Source organism: Meles meles, chromosome 6, assembly GCF_922984935.1.
Source record: "Meles meles chromosome 6, mMelMel3.1 paternal haplotype, whole genome shotgun sequence".
Lineage (NCBI taxonomy): Eukaryota > Metazoa > Chordata > Mammalia > Carnivora > Mustelidae > Meles > Meles meles.
The window spans coordinates 115,457,326-115,471,275 of NC_060071.1; the positions used below are offsets into that span (position 1 = coordinate 115,457,326).

General features: G+C 46.5%; 1 protein-coding gene across 5 annotated transcripts in view; it reads left to right on the top strand.

Annotated features, from left to right (window-relative positions):
- PLEKHG3 (pleckstrin homology and RhoGEF domain containing G3) overlaps positions 1–13,950 on the top strand; it is a 69,158-nt gene that overhangs the window by 12,771 nt on the left and 42,437 nt on the right. The window lies entirely within an intron of this gene.

The following is a 13,950-nucleotide window of genomic DNA, read 5'->3' on the forward strand; positions in this document are numbered from 1 at the left end:
GAATGACAGTGAAGGAGCAGTTCTAGATCTGCTGAAGAGAAGTGTATTTGCAAACCAAAGCGCCTAGTGCTCCAGCATTTGCCTTTGGCTTCAGCGACAGCACCTGCCGCACTGCGGGCCAGGCACTGTGCTGGGGACTAGGGGTACAGACAAGGCAGGCAGGCCCTGCCTTCAGGGAGCCTGCCTGTATGGTGGAGATAGATACAAAGCAAATAATTCACACACCAGCTGTGACTGTAAAACAGGGAGTGGAAAGAGTATTCCTCTTTTAGGCCAACCCCAGAATTCTGAGACAGGGAGGGGTACCCCTTGACTTCTTTCCAGAGGCCCCTTCAGCTTTTCTCTGGAACCACCCCAGTGCCTCTGCCTTCTGTGTTGGTTATCTTTCTATCTGTCCCTCCTTTCTCTCCCTGGCTCTGGGCAGGTGGAGGCTTGTGGGCTGGCTTGGGAGGTGCCTCAGGCTTCTCCACTGCTGACATCTACTGAGAAAGTAGCTTGGGTCACTGGTGAGAGTGGGGACTATAACGTGGGGAGAGCTCAGCTGTCACCCACTCGGGGTTCCAGGGAGGGCGTGCTCAGGGCATGGGCAGCTGCCTGGGGCTGTCCTTATCGGGGCCAAAGCAGGCTCGCCCTTCCTGACACACAGGAAAGCGGCTATCTGATAAACTAGATTGCACCAAGGGTGTCAGCCACTTAACTTGGTAGCCCTCCCAGAAATATTTGCATAGTAGATGACACCACCACGAGGACTTGAGGACTTCGCTTCTCACAAAGGAGAGAATTGTTAATTACAGAGGCAATGCAGGCGGGCTGGTGGGGAAGATTTTATTTGGGTGGATCACAGGGGACCTTCCTATATTGGCAACAGTTTACTTCGGTCTCTGACCTCTGACGGTAAACTCCATAATCTCTGCCCTGATTTCATTGTTGTTTTAACTGGGAGGAATCTGTGAAAAGGAAACATTTGCTTAAGTGTGGGAATCCTGCATATTCTGAGCCCTCGGCTGGAGTGGTCCCATGCAGTAGGAAGTATAGCCTTGGCACACGGAGAGAACCACACCCACAAAGTCATGATGCTGTGAGCATTATGGGTTACTGTTAACTTCTAGTATCAATCTATGGTGAAAGAGAAAGATGGAATTAGAGGCCATCAAGCATAACAGTGTAAATGTAGAAATACAGCTGGCAGAAGTCGGGGGTAGAAGGGGACATATCTGTGGGAAGATGGGTAAGGAGCTCATTTAGCTGAGCAAGGGGAGTGTTGAACACGGACCCAATCAGAAACCAGGCGAGCTCTAAGTGCATTGTTTACAGTTACAAAGATAACCCACAGAAGCACTGACAGCTGTCTGTACTGACTGAACCCGGGAGGATTGGGGAAGAAGGTGAGGGTTGGGTTAGGAGCTAAGTCCTCCCGTTTCTCAGTCTGGGGTCACCACTGAAGTTGACAGAGAAAAGTTTTGCAGCAAACGACCTAGTGTTAGGTTGATGACCATCTAGAAGCAGAAAAGTCTAAAACTGGCTGTCTCTGGAAGGGGGGGAAGAGGGGGGGTGGGGGAGCCCAGAGTGGGGCAAGGATCTGTTTTTTTTTTTTTTTCTCTATAATCCCTATTAGGTCATGTTTCAGTTATGGTCAGGCCTTACTTTCACAAAACTTGCAAGAAAAAACTCAATTTTCCGTGTTTTCCCTAACGGGCATGTAGGACAATGTAGGATAAGACAATACATAAAAACCTTTATTTATTAATTATTTATTTCAAAATTTTTAATTGTGCGAAAAACACATGACCAGAATTTACCATCTTAACCACTGTTACGTGTTCACCATATTCCCATGTTGTGCAACAAATCTCTAGAACTTTTTCATCTTATAGAACTAACACTACCCATCGAACAACTCTTCATTTTTCCTGCTGCACAGTCCCTAGCAACCACCCTGATACTTTCTGTTTCTGTGAGTTTACTACTTTACTACTCCACCTCATATAAGTGGAATCATGCAAATTTGTCTCATTTTACTTAGCATAATGTCCTCAAGTTTCATCCATGTTGTAGCGTGTAACATGATTTCCTTCCTTTTTTTTTTTTACTCTCGAATAATATTCCATTGTATATATAGATCACTTTTTCTTCATCCATTTTTCTAAGGATGAACATTTGAGTTACTTCTACTGCTTGGGTATTGCAAATAATATTGCAATGAACATGCACGTGAGCTTTATTTTTTAAAAAGGACACCTCAAATAGATGGGGAAATGATGGGCATAGAAGGCCCCGAATTTATTTAAGTCTCTCCAGAGCAAGCCAAGTCATGGAATAGCATGGAAAGTGCACAGAAAGGAGCCAGCTTGGCGGAAGCCTAGCACACAGTCTGCTCTGCTGACCACCCTGCTCTGCCTGGGCTCTTGCAGCCCTGCTGAATCTACCCAGGGCCAGGCCTGGCTTCTGGTAGCTATGCGCAGCTGCAATGGGAGTTCAATGGGAAGACAGTCTCCACTCTACTGACAGGCTGCCTTTCCCACAAGCTTACTTTTGTCTTTTGGTCTTGGGCCCGTGGCTTGGTGCTCTTTTGCAGGGCTGGTTTAGGTCTCTTCTGGGTTGGTCAGGACTCCTCCACCTAGTCCCTGATGGTCCTGATAGCGAAGATCTCTTTCTAGGCTGGAGGCTGTGGGTGGGGCCGTGTCACTCTGCTGGCTGGCTCGGACGGTTTCCCATTGTGCTAGGTGACAGATTGTTCTTGGACAGGAAATTATTTAAGTCCAGCTTTTCCTCTCATGATCTGGGAGGCACTCAATCAACACATGTGGAACTGAGATCCCTTAGAGATCTGCCCATTTATGGGGTCCTTAGGCATAGCGTGAGATACTTTCCATAGTGAGGGAAGAGTATTGGGATACAGGGTCTCCCGTATCAATGGCGGGAGGGTGTTCCCTTTGGGGCTATGGCAAGGTGTGGAAGTTACTTCCTTCCTCACTGGACTGTGGGTTTGGAGCCACCTGGTAGCCTCAGATGACCTTTTGTGAGGTTCTTTTCAGCGGCAGTGGCTCTCAGAGGGAGGGGGTGGGGGACAGTTGCCAGAGTTCAGGCAACTGATATCTGTGTCTAGGAAGGAGGTTGACACCAGGGGTCTTCTTCATTTCCCAGTTCTGCACCATCTGCCTTGCCTGACGTAGATGGTTGACTGGGATGTTCCATTCCAACTTATCCTGCCTTTCCCCTTCCAAGCCCTGGAGGTGCATGGAGGAAGGATATCCTCTAAGACTTAGTATCAAATACATGACCACTAGTCACATGTGGCCATTGAAATTTAAATTCTTTTCAATTAAATAAAACAAAAAATTCAGTCTCTCGGTTGTGCTAGCCACATGTACATGCTCAGCAGCCGTCTGTGGCTCCCGTGGGGAACGCTGCAGTTATTGAACATTTGCATCCACATAGAAAGGTCTTTCCACCAGCATGGCCCTAAGCCTCTGCTCTCTTTTTCCCTCTGCGATTCTGCTCTGGAGGGATGCATAGCTGCCCCTCCCTTGCCCTGGGACCCCTCAGCGTGCTGCCTACTGAGAACTCAAGAGCAGAGGATGAGCAGGGTGGAAATGCCTTCAGTCTCCGCTCAGTATTGAGTCTGGTCTGAAATCTCGCTCTTCCTGAGTAGGACACCTACTGGGTCCTTGCTCTTCCTAGTATGACCCTACTGCCCTGAAAACACCACCCAAGCCCTTTAAGTGAGTTCTGGCCTGCAGTGAGGATTCCGTTCTGCTCACCACCTGATCCATTTCAGGACTTTTCCAAGGTGTAAGGGTATACCAGCCTAACCCAGTCTTTGGAGCTAGGTTCCACCCCTAAGATACCTACATCCCTTTGGATGTTTATCCAGTTACTAACCCTGCCCCAGTGTCTTGTGATGGGTAGTTGTTAACTATTTGTTAACCATTGGGTAGCTGTTAACCATTCCTAGCAATTAACCATTTGTTTCCCTACAGAAAGAGCCTGGCTATTAGGGTTGGGAAGAATTGGGGACATGTGTCTATCTGGGAGTCCATAACAGGGAATGGGGTCTTCTAGAATAATACAACACAGCCTTGTCTGCTTCCCCAGGCCAGCCCTATATTGTCCTTTTAGTATTTGGGTCTACCCCACAGCACAGGTATCCCTCCACATGACAGCCAACTTTGGGACTCTGTCAGTGAACCTCTTCTACCTCCTTCAGCAGGGATGCTGACAGGGGACTATGAAGAGGGAATAGGAGGGAAACTTCTACTCTTTCCATTGGTGTTGATAAGTTCAGAGAATATGAATCTCAGGTGACTGGCAGCCATTTTCTCTGCCTCCCTGTGAGAGCCAGCCTATAAGGTGATTCTGAGTAGAGTAGAACAAGGGAGAGAAAACAGAGCCCTGAGACAGTATTAGATCACTTAGAGGCAGCTATGCCTTAGTACTCTAAGTTGACTAATGTGCCTCCATACCTGGATTTTCCAGTTCTAAGAGACAAAGCTCTTTCTGCTTAAGTTAGTGTTATGTTGAGCTTCTGTCACTTGCAACTCAAAAAAGTCTAACTCATACAGAGTCATTAGATCTGAATATTTGGAAGGAGAAGCCCCTGCTTGATGATAAAGTTCAAGTCTTTGCCAAGACCCCTGGGAAGAATGACTAGTCTGGAATACCAGTGAACCAGAGAAAACTCACACGTATACCAGCGCCACACACAGACCAACCTGGATCAGAGGTTTGCCTTCCCAGCACTGTCTTCTGTCCCTCATATTTCCTCTCCTCTCAGCTCCCCCAAATACACTCTTTCTCTCAAGACTCTGGTCAGAGGCCGCCTCCTCCAAGAAGTCTTTCCTGACTACTCTGGCCTCAGGCTACAGTAAGCTCTCTGCCCTCTGGCTTTTAGTACCAATTAGAATTATCCAAAAGTTGCCAACTGTCTTAGACCATGTCTGCTTTCATTGTCTAGAATGGCACTTTAAAGATTTTACAGTTACATGTTTAGAGTTTGTCACCCTTTCCCACCTGGCTGAGGTCAGAGATGGGGTCTGATGCTCATGTCCTTGACAAGAGCCAGCATCATGGCTGACACATAACAGAACTGTGATGAATGTCTGTGGGTGAGAAACTTGTGGAAACAAGTGTGAGAGCTACAGGAGTCAGATCTGTGTGCAGCTCTCCTCAGTGGGAAATAAGCACTCCACTTAAATGTCCAGGAGGATGGGGGGTGGGGGGTCATATCCCCCAGTAAGCTCTGTGGTCTACCAGAAAATTCTTTTCCACCTCAGGGAGTGAGGATGGAGGGAGAGGAGGAGCCTGGCAAGGAAATGGAGAGGAGGTAAGAATGTAGATCTTTGTTTGATGGCTGAACATCCCAGGGAAGGGTCCCTAGGTCACATGGGCTGGTGGAGATTAGAAGTGACTCTGGGCCTCAGACTTCTCTCAACTTCTCTGTCCTGGGAGAGGAGAGTACCCCCGGAGGGTGGGCACAGGTTGGGGAAAGGCAGAGTGGGCATCAGCTCCTCTCTGGAAGCACGTTGAGAACCGGCTCAGGGGCCCCCTGGGAGAGACTAGTGTCCTCACTCCACTGCATCGTGTCATTCCGAATCCATTTTAACGCAGCCAGAGATTACATTTTCCACCTGACTAGGGTCTGAATGGTATTTGGCTATTTCCCAAGCACCCTACCCCAATAGCTGAGGCCCAGGGTTTGCCAATATTAAAGTCATTATAGTCATCTGAAGGAGGCTCCCCCACCCCCGGGGAGGGCAACCCCCTTTACTCAGCCGACCCATTCAGATGCTAGTCTCTTCTGGAAACACTCTCATAGACACACCCAGAAATAACATTTAACCAGATGTCCGGGCATCATATGATCCAGTCAAGTTGACATAGAACATTAACTAGTACAAACCCTAACATCTACTAAGCACTTACTATATCCCAGGCATGTGCTAAATACTTTCCTGATATCATTTCATTCTCAGAGAGAGTGATGTATGAAAACTACATAAGGAAACAATACTTACCTCAGGTGACTTCTAGTCTCTAACAGTTGTAAGATTCTTTGACTTGACAGGGCATTAGTGAAACCAGGGTGTTGATGTAGTGCTTGAGGAATTAACCCTTAGAGGCAGAATTCCAAATAGCATTAGAAGCGACCTCTTTCTGCGACGAGGATCTATGTGTTCCTTACAAATATTTTCTCACGAATTCCTGGAAAACACACTGTGAGATAGGTATCACTACTCACCCCATTTTCAGATGAGGAAACAGGCCCTGTAAGGTTAATGGCTTGACTAAATATCGAGTGTGCAGGTCTGTTGACTCCGAAGTTTGTGCTCTTAAGCACCGTGCTTGCAGAGGGACTGCAAAGCCCTTCATGTCTGGTCTGGATACCTGGGAAGTTGCCCTGCCATGAGGCCACGGGGATGGAGGTGAGCTGGGGGGTGGGGGAGGGCAGAGGGAGTGTTGTCATAGGGACCCCAAGTTCCACTGTAAGGACAGGTGGCAGGCAGTGCAGCTGGGGTGGAGGCAGGTTCTAGAGACAGTTCTGCAGGAGTCTCTGAGCCCAGCAGGGACCCGACTCCCCACTCCCTTCAGCAGCTCTTGGTAAACTTTAGCTCTGTTCCCCGTCTCTCCAGGGGCAAGCAGGACAGGATGTTCTCTGAGTTCCAGCAGCCCAGTGATTCCTAGGGAACAGGTGGCAAGGCCATGATTAGGGCTCCAGAGACTGTTTTTGCCAGGCAGATGTCTTGCCTTCCCTTTTATGGCTGGCTTACTCGAGATGTCACAAGTCCTTAGAGATTTTTGCATTTTTCCCCTTCTCATCCTCTTTATGACCCTGAACCACATTCCTCCTTCTCTCCCCATCACTTGATTTACCAGCCCCTTGAACAAGTCTGGGACTCACTTGTGAACCTAGTAGGCTTTCCAGTCAGTCATAAGGCAATTTGCAGCAGTTTGGTTGGGCAGAACAGGGAGGGGACATTTCTTTTCTTGGGTTGAATTCCTTAAGTTGCTCCCATCTGCTGGAGTCTAGTGGCTCCTTGGGAACCGGGTGGGGTATTTTGGTGGCAGGCTGCCAGTTAAGAGGATAAGTTCAGGCTGCAGAGGGGCCTGGGAAGATGTTCTGGCTCTACCATTAAGAGCTATATAACCTGGGACATGTGATTGACCTCTCTGAGCCTTAATGTTCTCACCTGTAAAATGGGAGAGAACAATTACTTGCCTCCAAGGATTGTTGGGAGGATGGAATGAGAATACTTGTGGAGCACTGAACACTGCTCCTGGCACAGAGCTAGCCCCATAATCTTCCTAGCAGGCTGAGGACGGCCACAGGCCTGAGATAAGGGCATTTGGATAATGGTGTCAGAGGTTGTGAAGTCAGACTTGTCTCCCTGGTCAAGCTTGAAGGTAAAGAGATAAGAGAGCTTGTAGCTGAATGATCAGTTTGGGATTCCTTAAGATGATGGAATCCAAGATTTTCAGGATTGGAAGAAACCCTGGCAATCCTGAGAAGAATGCAGTTCTGTAGCATTGGAGTGAAGAGTGGACCCGGGTGACTGCCACAAAGCACGACCTGTGGAGGGAGATGAAGTCTCCGTGGGAGTGCCGGGCAGCCGAGAACAGGATAGGACTGAGTGGGCTCCATGAGCCTGCTCACTGCTTGGGGGCAGGAACAGTTATTCCTTCTACCCCTCGGCCAGTTCCTCATTTCTCCTGGAGGAGATGCTGGTGACTTAGGAAAACAGATGGACAGGGTCCCAGTTGCCCCCATCTGGTTATTACCATGTTTCCTGTAAGGTCTGGCACAGAAACCAAAGAAAGGGTATGCCAGGTGGCTCAGTTGGTTAAGCATCTGCCTTCCATTCAGGTCATGATCCCAGGGTCCTGGGATTGAGCCCCACATCTGGCTCCTTGCTCAGCAGGGAGCCTGCTTCTCCCTCTCCCTCTGCTGTTCTCTCGCTCACTCTAATAAATAAATAAATTCTAAAAAAAAAAAAAGAAAAAGTACTCTTTCTCCCTGTCCCCTGCCCCTCCCCCCAATATATAAATCTTTAAAAAATAAAATAGGAAGGAAGGAAGAAAAGGAAGGAAGGAAGGAAAGAAAGAAAAGAGAAAGAGTATGCCAATCTGGGCCCCACTGGTTTCTTGGAACAACAACTACTCTGTACTCTTTGAGCAGGATGCTCTGGGGAAGCCAGAGCTGAATCTACCTATTATAAGCCCCTGTCTAGGAGGAAAACATCAACAACCAAAATTACAGTCAGGAAGAACTGCCTCCATCTGCAAGTAACTGGGCAATTACCTCCTAATTAAGCTCTTATTAATTTGTCTTCTGAGTGTTACAGTCTAGTACTTGGGAGGTGCACCCCGCCCTACTTGTCACCAAGGTGTGGAAGGTTAAGCATTTCACATGAATCAAGGTAGAACACTTTCATCTGATTAAATCTAGGAGCTTGATTTGTTCCAACATCATGAGGTCTTAAAAGCCATACCCTTTCATCTTTGGAGCACTGGGTTTGCAGAGTTTCTGTTTTGAGTCCTAAGTTTCAGGGGAGGAAGAGGAAGCACCAGGAGGGGAAAAGACAAAAGGCAGAATTCAGACCACTGTTTTCCCAAGTGTGGTCTATGGGTCTCCCTTGCATCTGAATCATTTACTGTTAAAAAACAGATTCCTGGGTAGGCTTCAGCTTCGTGTCAGAAACTTCCTAGGTGCTTCTTATGAATATCCAGGTCTGAAAATCTCAGAAGCAGAAAGCCTTATGGGGTATTAACAACATAGATAAAGAAGTACACAGACAACTCACAATGCCATTTCAGCTAATAGTTCCTGAACTCTCCCCAGAAAATCTTTTGCTTTAGCAATAAGCTGGGGAAAGCTTGACTGTTCCACGTTTATAATTTATCTACAGGCAGCGTTGTAAATAGAAAAATGTCTGGCCCAAAGGCCAGAAGTCCAAGAAGGGACAGTCACTGTATTAACCAACCCCTAGACCATTAAACGCTGATGTCTTAGTGCCTACTCTCTGGCCTCAGGTGTTGTAAATGCTGCCTTACAGCGCCTTTATCTGCCGATAGCAAAGGTGAATGTAAGTGGATCTCCAGAAATGGTTCACATGAGGCTCCCAGGTTCTTGAAAAACCACAAGTGATTGGCAAATGTTTCTGTTGCAGACACAAACTCAAACAAACAGCTCATTTCCTTTAAGAGCTCCTCACAGCAGTGGCTGGGAGCCTGAAGGTATTAAGGGGGAGGGGGGGAGTCTTCCTCTCCCTTCCCCCATACCTTCTTCCCCTTTCTTACTTCTTTTTTTTTTTTTTTCCCGATTTTATTTATTTATTTGCCAGAAAGAGAGTGAGTGAGCACAAGCAGGAGGAAAAGCAGGCTCCCCACTGAGCAAGGAGCCAGATGCCGGACTCAATCCTAGGACCCAGGGATCAGGACCTGAGCTGAAGGCAGATGCTTAACCTACTTAGTCACCCAGGCATCCCCCTTCTGATGTCAGATTTTTTTTTTTTTTTTTTTTTGACGCTGTGGAGTTTAGACCGGGGGGAAAGAAGCCATTGATAAAGAACTTCAGGAAGGGGATTTCTATTTTCCGACTCTCCCAACCCTAGGCTTTGACCTCTCAGAGCTTCTTACAGACCTTCCATTTCATTCATTTCAGGAAGCCTGGAGCCACAAGGCTCTGAATCACAGTCTTGTAAAGCACGGTGTTAAGCTGAACTTCAGTGCATTCTGGGGGAATGCATAGCGGGGGGCCTGCCCACCAAAGATTCTGACAGGATTCTGATAGATTCTGATAACAAGCAGTCTGGTAATTCTGGAACAGGTGGTAGTAGTTCACAATTAAAAAAAAAAATGAACAGTTTTATTGAGGTATACACAGTTCACCCACTTAAATATACAATTCCATGTGTGTTGTTGTTGTTGTTTTTCATTTTTTTGGGTATAATCACTATTTTGTTGTAGGGTTACAGGGTCCTTGTCTCGGAGTCAGAGAATGACTCTCGAGGACACTTAAGGGTGAAATGAAGTGAAAGTTTATTAAGTGGAGGTGAGAACAGGAAGGAAAGAAAAAAGCACTCGGGAGGAGTCCCTCCCAAATGGATTGCCACTGAGGTTTTTATGGTTGGTCTTTTATAGAAGACTGACCAGGGAACTGAAATCTTGACGTCACCACTGATAGCACCATGATTACTTCTCCTTTGAATACCTCATCTCTGATGTTTAAGGCAAACGAGGTGGTCTGGTTCTATTGCCTTATCTCTGGTTCCCTTACCCCTCAGCATTTCTGGGATTTTTGGTGCGCCAGATCACGTAGCCCCCTACCTGTCTCTCCCCACCTGACCCCTTCTGTCCCTTACTCATTTTTAGCAGTCCATCGCCTTAACCACTCGGCCACTTTGTCTCCACCCTTACTCATTTTTAGTGTTTACAGCACTCTTAAAAGAAACCCTGAACCCATTAGCAGTCACTCCCCATCTCCTCCAACTTCCCACCACCCCAAACCCAGCTCTAAAGCAGGCACAAATGGACTTTGTATAGATTTGCATATTCTGGACTGTTCATATACATGGACACATGTGGTCCTTTATGGCTGACTTCTTTCTCTTAGCATAATGACTTCAAAGTTCATCTATGGTGTAGCCTCAACCAGTACCTCATTCCTTTTATGACTGAATATTCCATTGTAGAGATATACATTTTGTTTATCCATTCATCATTAACTGGTGGACATTTGGGTTGTGCCTACTTTCTGGTTATTATGAATAATGATGCTGTGAACACTTCTGTACAAGGTTTGTGTGGACAGATATTTTCAGTTCTCTTGGACACACACACACACACCTGGGAATGGAATTGCTGAGTCATATGTTCACTGGGTTTAATCTTTTATGTATGAGAGTTCTAATTCCTCCACAACCTCATTAACACTAATTATTATACATTTTTTATTTTAGCAATCCTAACAGTATACAATGAGATTTCGCTAAAAAAAATTTTTTTTTGAGGTGGGGAGGGGCAGAGAGAGAAGGAGAGAGAAAACTTTAAATAGGTTTAATGGACTGAGCCTCCCAGGCACCCTCATTTAAAAAAGTTTTTTTAATTTACTTTTTATTTTTTTTAAGTAGGCTCCGCACCCAACATGGGGCTTGAACTCATGACCCCACAGATCACGAGTCACATGCTCCACTGACTGAGCTAGGCAGGTGCCCCTCATTTTTTTTTTTTTAGTTTTATTTATTTTTTTGACAGACACAAGTAGGCAGAGAGAGAGGGGGAAGCAGGCTCTCCGCCGAGCAGAGAGCCCAATGTGGGGCTCAATCCTAGGACTCCAGGATCATGACCTGAGCCGAAGGCAGAGGCCTCAACCCACTGAGTCACCCAGGCGCCCCCCATTTTTTTTTTAATTTGCATTTCTATGGTGGCTAAGGTTGTTGAGCATCTTTTCATATACTTATTGGCCATCTGTATATTTTTGGATAAATGTCTGTTTAGATTTTTTGCTCAGTTTTAAATTGGGTTGCTTTTTTATTGGGTTATTTGCTTGTAGGGATCCTTTACACATTCTAGATAAAATCTCTTATCAGATAAATGATTTGCAACAATTTTCTTTCTTTTTTTTTTTTTCTTTACTTTCTTGATGCCCCTTGAGGCATAAAAGTTTTAGGTTTTTTTTTTTTTAAATCAGGACTTTTTTTTTTTAATATTTTTTATTTATTTGACAGAAATTACAACTAGGCAGAGAGGCAGGCAGAGAGAGAGGAGGAAGCAGGCTCCCTGCGGAGCAGAGAGCCCGATGCGGGGCTCCATCCCAGAACCCTGGGATCATGACCTGAGCTGAAGGCAGAGGCTTTAACCCACTGAGCCACCCAGGCGCCCAAAGTTTTAGGTTTTGATGACATTTAGTTCGTTTATTCCCTTGTTGCTGTGGTGCACACTTTGAGAAATATTACTAAAATGCCACTCGAAATTCTGGAAGCTTTGAGACATTAAAGCTTGTTCGGGCTTTTTAGGTCACCTTGGAGCAGGACTTCCTCCCCCATTCCAGCCAGCCGGGGTTCCTTCTCAGGGCTGGAAGCACAGAGCCTCAGGACCTTGGCAGTCTTTACATCCCCTCCCTCTCCTGAGGTCTACCACAATAGAGCAGCTGAAATGACAGTTTGGAAATGTCCTTTATTGTGAAAACTCAATGGTCTTTGTCTCTGGGATTTGAAATTTTGATGCAGATGTTGGCAGCCAAGAGTTAGGAAGGAGGAGGGCAAGGGCTGGGAGAAGAAACCCTTCCACTGATTTCCATAGTGAGTCATTTCAATTCTCTGTGCTGTCCTGGTTTTCTCACCCATAAAAATGGGGGAGAATACCTCCATCTGCCCATCTCAGTGGGGGTACTGTGAAGATGAATTAATCTGTATTTTTTAAAACACTTTGAGATCTTGGATTAAAGACATTACTGGAGCACAAGGTATTATTATAATAATAAATGATTTTATAGCAGGGAGAGTACAGACACTAAAGCAAGGATTGGAAGGGGCAGGAAGGAGAGAGGCTCTGTTCGCTGGAGCCTGGGCCCAGACACAGGTTTTTATCCTTAGAGGGGAGATATGATTTCAAACTGTTTGGGTTATTTTACCTGAATTGCTTTACAGTTGCTTTATAGAATGCTTCCTATATGTCTTCTGCCATAAGGAAAGATTAAAATCTTTTTAGGAAATAGGTTATGTACATTAAAACAATTAGAAGCAATGCAAGGCATTATAATGAGCTGAACTGAATATAACAGGTGTCAAAAAGAACGCAGAATAGATAGTGATGAAGATCAGTTTTGCCCAGGTCTATCACACACTAGCTGTGTGACCTTGCCTCCATTTCTTCTGTGACCACAACTGTTTGTACAAAGGGCTTAGAATGATGGTTAGCAGATAGTAAGCACTCAGATGTTAGACCTATCTGGGATCTCGTCAGGGTCTGTTTTTGCTGGTTATGTAATCTTGGTTAAGTTGCTAGTTACCTTCTGATCCTCAGTTATCGGATGTGTAAAATGGGGATAAGGACACTGACTAACTCACAAGGTAACTGTGAGGATAGAGGGAGACAATGTAAATAGCATAGCACTGGGCCCTACAAATGGTAAGCAACCACCAAATGAGTCATAATTACTGTCATTGGCACTATTCCCTGCCCGAGATGTGACGGGTGCCCTCAGTAATGGCTTAGATAAGTCAAGGGCCTTCTTTGGAACCTGGAATTTGAGGTGGACAGAACGGGATTGATAGGATTCAGGTGATCAGAGAAGAAAGCAGGCCCAAAGAAAGGCGGAAGTATGAGGAAGGACTGCCTCCCCCACCCCCAGCCCCAAGGCAGGAAGGGACTTGGGGCTCCTCACTTTTCTCTTCAGCTGGGGGCCCTGGCTGGCTATATCTGGTGGAGCTGCGGCGGCTGTTTACCCCCAAACTCCTTCCGCAGTCTCGGCTTTCACCTTCCCCGGAGGTGAACGTTGGGCTCAGCAAGGTTGGAGCCGACCCTCCCTCCCGGAGGAATGTGGGTCCCGTTTCCACTTAACCTCTTCCCCGCAGTCGGGAGCCAGGAGCCCCTCTCTGTCTTCACCCCACCCTCTGCCGGGATCCAGTTTCAAAGTCACCTGAAAGCCATTTCCTTCCGCTCCAGTCCCTCTCCTCCCCTCCCCTCCCTGTAAATCACCTGGAGTTTGCATTCGCCTGGAGCAGACCTTTTTTTTTAAGCTTGTGTTCTTTTTTTTTTTTTTTTAATATTTTATTTATTTGACAGAGAGAAATCACAACTAGGCAGAGAGGCAGCCAGAGAGAGAGGAGGAAGCAGGCTCCCCGCGGAGTAGAGAGCCCGATGTGGGTCTCGATCCCAGGACCCTGGGATCATGACCTGAGCCGAAGGCAGAGGCTTTAACCCACTGAGCAACCCACGCGCCCCAAGCTTGTG